The following is a 12,144-nucleotide window of genomic DNA, read 5'->3' as shown; positions in this document are numbered from 1 at the left end:
TGTAAAATTACTTTGGAGATAAGTGCAAAATCTGATTATTTGTTTATGGATTTTAAAATGTATTTTTCTCTAAAATGCCTATGATAATTCTTGAAGTGAAAAAGTGGAAATTGAAGAGCAGTATTAGGTTGTAGTCTTCTACTCAAAATGTAATGTACTTGTGGTGGTCGTGATTGCAAGGCTTTTTGTTGGGTTTTAAAAACAGGTTATTGAATTAAGAGACAGAAAAAAATCATAGATGGGAAAGGGGTGAAAGGACCTTTGGAATTGCACAAAAAGCATTGGAATTGAGAGTTTATTATTAACTGATCACATAAATTCGTGGATTTGAAGGTCATCTGAGACCCTAACATCCACCTAGCCCAGTCTCACATGTAACATGGCTTAGTGTGTTTCTGTAATGCTGTTTTGTTTAGAACTGAAAAGATAAAAGTTAAAGAAAAAAACGCCAAGAAACAATATCCAGTGCATCTTTTTGGTCTTCCATGCAAGGTATCATGCACTTTTGGAGACAAAAGAGATTATAAAAATCTATGATGAGAAATGCAGACATTGCAAATGAAAATCTGGTATCTTAAACCCAGTTTGAGATAGGTTTGATTGTACTGTGTCCTGAAATGAGTGTTAAGTATAGGAACCTTAAACCCCTTCTTCCTCTATTCCTCAGAAGGCTTATAAACAAGAAATCTAAAAGAACAGGTATATATATCCTTCCTCTCAAAAATACTGCTAAGGTTCTTGGTGCTGAACATTACCAAACACAGTAGGATAAAACTTATTCTACTGAGGAATAATGCAGCAAATACATCTGGTTGCCTTTTTTTTTTTGAGTGCTCCTTACAAACCTCATTATTACTTGCCCTATGCAAGGCTCCAAGCAGCTGTTAAAGCATTTAAACCCCTGAAAGCAAAAATATTCTGAATATAGGCTGAAATGTTCCCTTTATTTCACTCTCTGTGGCACTCTGTCTCAGGAAATATGGCCATCTACCAGCAGCTGACTCAAACACAATGAGGTGGAAAAACATGACCTTCAGGAGGATGATTTAACATGTAGATTGTGGAATACATTTCTATTAGGTTGCTCCCAGCTCAGAACCATGGAGAGTATTTGTAAAAGAGCTTCATAAATATGGCATGTTGCCATGTTCACAAGCTGCTGTCATTAGGAGCAAATCCTCACTATAATGTTAAGGGTAGTCTCTTGACATTGACAAAGTGGCATTCTTGCATCACAGCCCTTATTTAACCCTCATGTTTGGTGAGTTTTTCTATCCCTGTGTAGAAATCACATTTGAACAATTGCTTTTTTAACACAAAGCGGCAGCTGATAACCAAAATGTTACCTTTAAGGCAAACAGAGCCAAAATGAGCCCTTGCTAAATAGAACAAAAAACCTTCATCCAGAAAGCCTTTCTCCTTCAATTGCTGAGTGTTCCAAACTTCAGGAAATGCCTTCTCTGAATACTGGCAGTGTTCCTAGCTCCTTCGTATGCTTCCTGGTTAATTTTTGCTCATTCCATATGGTATGTGAACCTCTGAACTATCTGTCCAGCCTCTATAGCTGCGTGTAGCCTAGGCCCAGCACCATATGGTCCTAGAAACAACTTTTATGCCAGAAAGACATTACTACAATCTGTATTGTTGTGTCACACTGTTATTAATAGTAGCATTGACTGTAATAGTAAAGTAATGTTCCACCAAGACACTTCAAAACCAGGAATGAGTAGGCAGGTTTATTAAGGGTGAAGGAGTATCAGAATTGATGTGGAGACTTAAAAGAAAAAAAAAGAAGTGTATTAATTTATAATTATTTTCTATGGTGTTAGAAATAAAACCAGTGCAATGGGACTTGCCATGGTGTACCAAACTCAAGAGAGTAATTGGGCTTGTAAAAGTTATTTGCTCTGATTTTGACGTGAGGTCATGCTTGTCAGCCTTTTATCATAGAATCATGGAATGTTTGCAGTTAGAAGGGACATTTAGAGGCCATCTAGTGCAAGGCTCCTGCAGTGAGCACCTGCTTGTGTTTAACTAGATCAGCATAGTGTCATCTGCAAGCTTGCTAAGGGTACACTGGATCCTAATGTCTGTGTCACAGATGAAAATATTAAACAGCACCAGTCCCAATATTGACTCCTGAGGAATACCACTTGTCACTTCTTTCTATCAGGGCATGGGGATATTGACTACTACACTCTAAATGAGACCATCCAACCAATTCCTTATCCACCACACAGGCCACCCATTAAATCTCTCTCTCTCTCAAATTTAGAGAGAAGGAGATTGTGGTGTACCATGTCAAAGAAGTTCAGATAGATGTGTGGCCCTACCTCTTATGACCTTTATGCTTTCTCTGATGCTGTGTCTGCACACTAAAAACAGTTCACAGTACTTTCATAAGAGTAAGTGACAGGTGCTGGAGTAGCTTTAGTTTGAAACTGGCTGTGTGGAGGATTGAGTGTGAGAGTTGCTCAGGTGGAACAAATTGGGTTAGGCAGAGGAGCAAAGATGAGAGAAGAGTCAATATTTAAAGTGGAGATGCAGGCTGTTGTTGTTCAGGATAAGCAGGATAAGAATGCTATCGCTCTTCAGTATTTATAGAATCCCCATCAGTTTGCTATATTATGTAATCAATACTCCCATTTTCAGGGGCACTCACGAGAAACACAACGTTTTAGATCTGCTGATGGAAGTGGAACAGGTCCCAGTGCCTTTCTGTTCACATGAGTACCTAATGAGACTGAGAATCAGCGCTCAATTCTCCAGCCACTTTCTGAAGAAAGGACCAGCTAGCCACTTTTCAGATTTGACATTGACTTCAAGCTTGTAGCTTGTCCACAAATCACATTACTTTGATACTAACTGCCCATTTCAAATGCAAAATTCAGGATGCAAATTAATGATTTATGACTTTTCTGTCTGTCAGTTTTGATTCCATCATGTGCTCATTAGTCATGCCCTAGTGTGATGCCCAGTAACAGTTATGACTGACATTGGCCACAGATATTGTAAATGATCCCTTTTGATACATTAGTTAATTACAAAGGAAATCATCCCTCTCCTGGCCAATTCAAATCCATCTTAAAATTTCACGGAGAGGCAATTCATTACGAGGAAAGTTATTTATGAATTTACCCAAAAAATGGATCTGTTCTAATTAAAATAAGCTTAAAGGTACAAAATGATAAAATATCAGCTGCCTGCTTAACTCTTTTGGTGCATGTTTCTCTAATGAGCTGAGAGACTCTGAGACTTCTCAGTTAGCACTTACAATTAAATTCAGCTAATGCAAAGCAAAAAGAGACTTGGAAAGGACTTGCTTTGTAGGTCTAAAAAATTAAAGAAGGATGAAGGAACAGACATACTGTATATTCACAGACTTTCTTTCCTAACAGAACATTTAGATGCTACGCAGCTTTCATTTTTTGTCTTGGTAAAACACGTGACATTTTGCTCCTAGTCATGATTTCCTCCTCAAAAACATAGGGTTTAAATTCAGGGCTTGCACTAATACCATCATCATTTTATCTGGGGACACGTGATACAACTAGATAAGACCTTTGCAAAACTACTTTCCTTCTTTGATTAGTTTCTGCATCCCTATGATATGATTTTGCCAGTACGATGCAGGGCTTTCAGTTAACTGGGATGAGGTGTGGCATGTGATGGTAAAGGTATCAAATCTTCTTTCCCTGGGTCTTTATTGTTGACATACTAAGGGCTTGCCTGGGAGTGTGGATTAATGGTTAGTTGGTCACTGCACCCATGCAACCATCCATATGCAAAAGTTGAGAGATGCTATCTCTTTACTGTCCCAAACAAATTGTTCCTAAGAGATGATTTGAAGAGGATGGAAGAGTACACAGATCTGTAAATTTGCACAGGGAGGTACATGAGAGCAGATTCAAGGCATCTTTTCAAGGAATGTGAAGTCAAGAAAAGCATCCAACTTGTCAAATTACATGGTAAATTTGTAGGATGTGGTCACCTCTTGGCTGAGATGTGTAGCCTGTCTCTGACGTTTGACACAAATCTCTGCTCTGACAATCAAACAGCAGTGGCTGTCACTCATTAACCTCCTGCTTTAAATTTTCATCATTGATTTTGCAGCATAGCAAAGTGTAACTTTCTCTGACTGAATGTGCAATCACTCTTGCGTTTGTTTTCACAGGTGTTTCTTTTACTGCATACTGTAAAATCAGTAAAATGAAACGGGAAAAGATGATGATGAGTGTTCTTGCAAATGCATTTACTAAATGACTGGAGCGTAGTTATCATGGCATCTGTGTAATAGGTTTTCATCTACCTTCTTCCTGGCTTTCAAAAAGGCATAGTTTTTCATATGAAAATTCCAGTTTGCAAAAGAACTTTCAGTGGAAAAGATGATTGCTTGTTTCCTCTCAGTTGTTTCTGTGATCTTGAAAGGTAACCAACAGGCAGCACTGTACGTGTATGTACTGCTTGGCCCCAGACGAGCCCCATTCTAAAAGGGCCTGGCTCTACAGCCCAAAGATTGGTGGTTATTTGTATCCAAATTGCTCTCTAAAAATTGTATCTCATCAGACCTTGGGAACATTTCAGTTGAGCATCAGGAGTGAAATTCTGAAGGAAGCCTGTATGTGACCCTCTTCCCTTACCATGTTACTGCTTCTAGCTAGGTAGGTCCCTCTGGGGATTGGTCTCTTCTCCCAAACAACCAGTGACAGAATGAGGTGGGACAGTCTCAAGCTGCACCACGTTTAGGCTGAATGTTAGGAAAAATTCTTAACAGGGCTAATTGGCCATTGGAATTGGCTGTCCCAGGAGGTGATGGTGTCACTGCCCCTGGAAGTGTTTGTAAAGAGTCTGGATGTGGTACTCAGTGCCATGCCCTGGTTTAGTTGATTAGATGGTGTTTGGTGATAGGTTGGACTTGATGATTTTGAGTATCTTTTCCAACCTGATTAATTCTGTGGCTCTGCTTAGTGTCACGTGGTTAGCCCCTGCTTTACCTCTCACATGGAGAAATTCCAGCTCTGTTGGAGTAGTGTTGTCTTGTATACTCAGTGGTTTTTTGAGGGGTCTTGAGTATCACCTTCTAGTCAGGGATGGGTTAACATTTTAAACTGAGGAAAGTAAGTAAAACTGGTCACTGTCTCCTGGGACTTTAATGGTTATTTTTAAAAGTGGTGATAAATGTAATTTCTTTTGCCATTTATTTTTCCTATCACTAATTTGCACTGCAGTTCTCTTGGATCTCTTAGTAATGTAAACTTAAGTCAGATCTGGAAATCTGCTCCCATGTGAATCAAGAGTTCTGCCACCCTTTGTAGATATCTGGGATAGCAACAAATTGGTTTGTGATTCCTATGAAAACTGGGGCAATGGAATCTTATATATAAATTATATTGAAAGTGAACCAGGGCAGAATGATTCATTTAGAGATATCAGCTGAGTCAGTTTTAGATGACAAAGTTAAACACATGGAGACAAAATATTTAATTTTTAATTAAATTGATGAATTTTGTTAAACTTGCTCATTTCACTCTGCTGTAGGTTCATCAATCTCCATAATATATCCAGAACAGGGTATCCTGTGGTTTTTGGAAAATATTTTTGTCTTCTATGTTGTTTACAAGATAATGTATCCTCCACCTGGCAGTCTATAGGCACCTGTGTACCACTGACAATAAATAATCACCTTTAAATCAGGATATCATAAATCCACATTTTTTTTTAGTTCAAATCCATGTCAACTCACTGCAGACCAGTTAGGCATCCTGCAGAAGTTTAATGAAAACTAGGTCAGTGATATTGTACAGTTCTTTTGTTTTGCACTAAAAGAGGACATTCAAGTTAAAGAGAAAGATGTATGGTTTAAAATGAAAGCTGCTGCACTCATGGTTCCAGCAGCTGCTGCTTTACCTATGGAAAATCTCTATGATCTGTCAAACTTTCAGGTGCACAGTGCAGGCTAGCATGAACTATCAGCAATTAAATGGTGGGCAGAGCCTTAAAATTTACTGTGTGGAGAAGTTCTGAGATGGATATGAAGCAGTTAGATTAAATATGTAGGTCATCTCATTTCCTAACTTGTGATTCTTGAAAAAAATCCTTGCTGACGTCTTACGATCTGTGAATTTGCATTCACTTTTATTGTTCCTTTGCAGTAAGAAAATTAATTACCTAGGAGATGCTTTCTAACCCTGCCTTCCTCTGCTTCACAATTTGAAGGAGAAGTGGCCCCTGGATTCACTGGGAAGAGCTCTGAAAGCGTTTCACAATTCTTTTGAGATTCAAATTGTTCTTGCTTTCCCATGAGTATTTGAAGGAGAGAAGGAAATAAAAGGGCAAAGGAGCTTCCCTTCCTGCCTTGACACCAGCTGCAGCTTATTTTATTAGTTACTCTTGTTTAGCTCCCTGTGTAACACTTTACCATAATCAATTTCAGAAACTGCACGTTACTGAATTTCTTTGACCAAGTGTTTATCTACCAACATGGAGCATCACCTCCCAGCCAAGGAGCAGGATGAAATGTCTTGGTAGTGGCAAAATGGTGTGATATATCTCATTAATTCAATTTTCTACCCCAGTAACCAGTTTAAGATGGCTGCAAGGCCAGTGGCTGTTCCTACAATACTATTTAGACTTCACTGATAACCAGTTTTGTCCCAACTCATTTTCAGCTACAGTGTCTTAAAATGTTAGGGTAAAAGGAAACATAACTTCCCCCTAGGCCTGTGACTCTGCTGAAGACGATTGCCACACTAGAGAGTTGGATGTTAAATCCATCCAACATGGTGTTTGTCTTTTTATTCCAATAACATGAGCTTCATTTAGACCCTCTGATAATCCAACCTAGTGTATAATCTGAGTCAGGCTGAGAAATTTTCCTTCTTTTGTTCCATGAAAACGTTTAGAATTTAAACTTATAAAGCCCACTCAGAGCATAAGCCTATTTCCCAAAAACTCTTGTGGTGTTTCTGAAGCCCTTTTTCTGTACAAATAATCTGTGAAAGGGCTTTAAGCACTTGTGAACACATTCATTAATTTGAAATTGTTCAATGAATGCTGTATGCAATTACGACTGAGTCTGTGAGTTGCTTATAAATTGTCAGCTATGAAAGTTGTAGCCAGGATTCACTCTGTGTATTTTGTTGTTCAATGACAGTCAGTGATACAATAGTATTGCATCTGTCTCTCTTTCACTGGTTCTTGATCTTCCAAATAACTGCCTCAATATGAGTAGCCCCAGGATAATTCTAAACTGGGAAGATCTGTGAGTGAATTTTAGATCCTTGCTCCAGATGGGACCTGACTGTGGATGAAGAGACTGTGCTTCCCACTTGCTTCACACAGACATTTATGCTGCAACAAAGCCTGGGCTTGCTGAAAATGAGAAGGGAGATGGTGGGGTTCAGTAGTTAGTCCGAGTGATGAAGAAATCAGACCTGTGTGATTGTTGTGGTTTGGGAGTTCACCCCCCCCCCTTCCCCAGCTTGATTAACCAGGCTACCTCAGCCATCTGGAAGTTAAGGAATGAAGCTATATTTATGAAGTGCACAAATATACAAGCATATATTTATAATATAGAGAGGCATTTACAATTATATACAAGTTAAAAGTAATACAGAAATTCAGCATCCCTCCCGAACAGTTGGACTGCCTAAGAGGGCTCCAAACCAACCCCCCTCATTCCCCCACCTCCCCCAATCTCAGAAATAACAAGGTAAATCTCTGTATAGCTCACATGATAAATATGCAGAGATCTGAGGTGAGATGTCAAAAGCTGACAAGGAGGTTAGAAGAAATGGTTAGATTGGGTTGCACAGGTTTCACGCAAAGGAGTTAAGGCAAGATGCAACCAGACACACAGAGAAGTGAGAAGTGAGTGCCTTATCTTATATTTTGACTACTTATGTCTCTCAGCAGAACAAATGAGTGATATAGATGTCATTATTATTTTCTTCTCACAGCCAAGGATCTAAGTTATCTCATTAAAATATTCCAATTAGCCTCATACCAGCACATGATGGGTGGATGGCAGACATGGTCTTTTCTCCATTCCCTGCAATGCTTAAAACAGAAAAAAAGAAATGAATGTGTGTCCAGCCAGCACCAGTATTGACTTACCTAGAACCATATTTTCCACAAATATTGTTGACAGAGGTTCTCCAAATTATCTCAGTGTTTACTTTGTAAATGCAAATGCTTTGTTGTCCTATGCACCTGAGTTGGAGAGAACCTGCAAATCAGTTCCACTAAATTACAGAAAGAACGGGCAGAACCTGTGACTGGTTCTACCGTTTTCACCTGTGATCAACAGGACCTTTGTGCAAGATAATGGCCTTCATATAGTGCATCTGCAAGCTTGTTTTTCCTTTCTTTTCTCAGATGGTGCCTTGCAGAAGAGACTGTGGAACTCCGAGTCCTACTGGAGCCTGCTCCTTACTGGTTTGGAAGTGTTTGTGGGCTCTGAATTGGAGCAACCCAGGTAGAGCACCTTCCAACATGCTCTTTCTAAGCTCTTTTCTCCTTTTCAGCATATCCTGATGAAACTCCACATGTAGCACATTCATAATTACAGTATGTAGAACTGTTCCCTCAAGATGTAAGCTGCCACTTACATGATTCATCGAATTAATTTTCCCTCTCTCCCTTTGAAGACATCTTTCTATTCTTCCTTTGATGAATCTAGCTTTGAGCCTATTATTTATACAGGGCACATACTGTTGCTGAACTGGTGGCACCCACGTGTATCTCTCTTGTCGCACTAATGCTTTCCTAATACTTAATAGTTGCTGTTAAGGTTAAATCAATCATTTTAGATACGAGGCAGGAAGTTTAACATATAAACCAGGATGGATTTCTTTAGCTCTTTTCATTCACAGAAAGTGTTAGCAACAAAAAAACAGAAAATCAGTGGTTATGCTTGTCTGATGTTTAGCAACAACATAAAAAGAAATTTACTGTGCCCTTTAATGGATTGAACTTCTAATTAGTTAATGTGATGCCTTTTTATGTTTTCTATCATCGTTTTAATTTCCTGGTCAATGAATTTATGAAAAGTAACAAAAGGCAAAGCCCTCAGCTCACTAAATGATGTTGTGGAATGTAGTTTGAGTACAATGGACAAGATAAACAGGGTGAGGAAAGATGAAGAAAACAGCATTTGTGCTGGTAGATTGGGATTATGTGTTCGTTGTTAGCATATTCCGGTGGTTAGTGTAACTAATTTAAAGCTCTGTTTTTTGGCAGAGCTCTGATACAATTGAATAAATGTGTTGCACATTTGTGTTTGTACTCTGTGTTTAGAAGGTGGTACATACATTTGGATGCCATGAAATACAGACTTTGTTTCTTATGCCTCCCTTCTCTGAACAGTAAGAAAAATACAAGCAAGATAATTTTGCCTCTTGGAATTATATAGTGCTGGAAAGCCAGTATCTGTACCTTCACAATTAACTGAACCTTAGCTCTTTTTTTACCTCTAAACTTTTAAAATAGTTTTTGAATTTGTTATGTGCATTTCCAGGAAAAAAAAAATCTGTCCCAACTCTGAGGTTTCTAATTCTGGAAATAGCTGGAAATGTGGGATTAGGAGAAAAAAAATCAAACAAAACCCCCCAACATTATTGACTCAGACCAGTTTCTGAGTAGGTATTCTGATTGGTACCTTACAAGGCTTGCAAAAATTGTTTGCTATTCAAGGTTTCAAAAGGAAATTGAAAAAAATTGGACCTTTGGGTACAGCTTTGCTGAGAGGAGGCATAAATGAACTTTGCATTCTGAAGCAAGGTCTTGTTTGTAAGTTTGCTGATAGTAGCTAGCTTTGGGGTTTCTCACATATTCAGGGGTGACTTTATTGCTGTCTACAACTACCTGAAGGGTGGTTGTGGCCAAGAGGAGGATGCTCTCTTCTCTCAGGTGGCCAGCACCAGAACAAGAGGACACAGCCTCAAGCTACGCCAGGGGAAATTTAGGCTGGAGGTGAGGAGAAAGTTCTTCACTGAGAGAGTCATTGGACACTGGAATGGGCTGCCCGGGGAGGTGGTGGAGTCGCCGTCCCTGGGGCTGTTCAAGGCAGGATTGGATGTGGCACTTGGTGCCATGGTCTAGCCTTGAGCTCTGTGGTAAAGGGTTGGACTCAATGATCTATGAGGTCTCTTCCAACCTTGGTGGTACTGTGATATTACCAGTACCAGACACATCTGAGACCTGGCTTGGGGGTGTATCTGTTATTTTCATGCAGTAGGTACTGTAATGTTGCAGGGGCAGCATTTGGATCCAAGTTTAATTGTAGGTTAAGTTCTTTAGGTACCATAGAAAATGGTGCAAGCAGAGGTTTTTCTGAAAGACCAAGTGCTGCATGTTGAGAGATGCTTTCTGGTGAGACCGCATGGCTGCACTTTGCTCATAAATCATTGCTACAGAGCAGTTGTAGCTTTCTCTGCAGTCTTGGGCAGACATTGTTAATGCAACACAAAATGTCTGAAACACTTCTTCCTAACACAGGGAATGGGCAGGCACGCAGACCTGGTAAGAGTTAAATATTCTCTTTCAAAGAACAGACTAGATGTAGAGATCAGTGAATTCTGTAACAGAAGCAATTGTCTTTTGAAAAGGACAGCTCCTCCTCTTACTGTTTCTTTGAATATTTGTAATTAGGGACATTGTCACAAAGATACTGCCAATTTATATTGAGTTTTTCTGAAAGTTGGAAAACCAACATTGGAATCTGAAAATGGAGGCAGTAGTGGAAAATTTCTCTTGTACTTTGTTCACTTGTGCTGACATTGATTTTTGAGTGGCATAAAAAAAGGTAAAAGGCTATTAATTATTCTCACTGTCAAAATGAGCATGAGGCACTGATGATTTGTAAGTGCTGCTGTAAATAGGCTTTATTGATATTACTGTTCTTGCCTTTATATAAGATGCTTCAGCTTCCTGAGAGGTCTTAGGACTTGTCTTGGGTTTGTAAAGAGCAGGGGAAAATTGTTTTTTGCAATGTGCATCCTGAGAGTGTTACGTGGTTTCTTTCAGAAGTAGCTGGCATTAAAATTGCATCCCAAATATGGAGAATCTATTCACAGCAATCATGGGCCAGTCCTTGCTCTTACCATGTTATGTCAAAAGCTATGTGCTGCACACTCTCACTGAGAGATGCTTTACTACCACCACTCTACCCTAAAGCATTTTAGACCCAGTTTTATCCTGATGGATTCATCCTACCCACTGGCTTTCTTAATAAGACTGGAGCAGAGCCTGTTGCCTGAGGGAGCTGCCAGGTGCTCCTCTGGCATGGCCAGTGTCCTTGAGCTGGGCTGGAAAAAGCCAGGACGTTGTGCATTCCTGGCACATGTGGGATGGTCAGCTGCAACTTGACTCAGAATTGACTATACCACCTGAACTGGAGGAATGCATGGATCAGGCTGTATGAAGGAAAAATTCTCTAGCTACAGAAATTTCTTAAAATGTGGCCACAAATTCCTACCCTAAACAAGTGGAGCTGCAAAATAGACCTGAGGATGCCAAATAACACAAAAACTGGTAAGGACTTGGTTTCTGCCCTCAAAGATGAAGTCTGGCAATCCACGTAGGAGCTCCTGTATAGGTTGTGCACTGCTTTTATCCTAGACCTTTTTTTTTCACAACAGTAATATAAACAGTAAGAGCTTAAATGGCAAACAAAAATTACTGAGCCTGTAAGTCCTGCTTTCAAAGCATGTGATGTCTAAGTGATATTGAAAGCACTTCAGATATAAAGTCTCACAGTGATTTACTTGAGACCTAGATATGTAAATACCTTTGGAAATCTGGACTGAAAATGCTGTGCCTCTTGGACCTGGGATTTAGTATTCCAAACTGCTTTGATTTTTTTCTTTTCTTTTTTGTTTCCCAAATGTTGCCATCAGTTCTGACATGCTAGAAAGATTTTCTGCTTGGGACTTGATGTTAGGATACTATTAATTATTAAGTACTGTAATAAATAACCATAAAAATAAAATCATATTACTATTCAGGCTGGCCCTTGTGACCTCCAAAGTATACTTGAACATTTTTTTTTTTCCAATAATACTCAAACTTTACTTAATGATAATTTATTCCCCTGGGCTGTTTCACTTCAACATCCTAGCTGATTGATTGTGACTTCAAGTCTGC

General features: G+C 39.3%; 1 long non-coding RNA gene across 2 annotated transcripts in view; it reads left to right on the top strand.

Annotated features, from left to right (window-relative positions):
- LOC135184029 (uncharacterized) overlaps positions 1-12,144 on the top strand; it is a 68,742-nt gene that overhangs the window by 52,826 nt on the left and 3,772 nt on the right. The window contains exon 2 of one of the 2 annotated variants that reach the window (XR_010305828.1): positions 8,377-8,476. This is a non-coding gene — a long non-coding RNA (uncharacterized LOC135184029). Of the gene's footprint in view, positions 1-8,376; positions 9,286-12,144 lie in introns of those variants that run through there. The other variant, XR_010305827.1, reaches the window with a different exon arrangement.

Source organism: Pogoniulus pusillus, chromosome 19, assembly GCF_015220805.1.
Source record: "Pogoniulus pusillus isolate bPogPus1 chromosome 19, bPogPus1.pri, whole genome shotgun sequence".
In the NCBI taxonomy this organism is placed as follows: Eukaryota; Metazoa; Chordata; class Aves; order Piciformes; family Lybiidae; genus Pogoniulus; species Pogoniulus pusillus.
The sequence above is the reverse complement of the archived record's forward strand: the minus strand, read 5'-3'. Positions and strand labels throughout refer to the sequence as shown.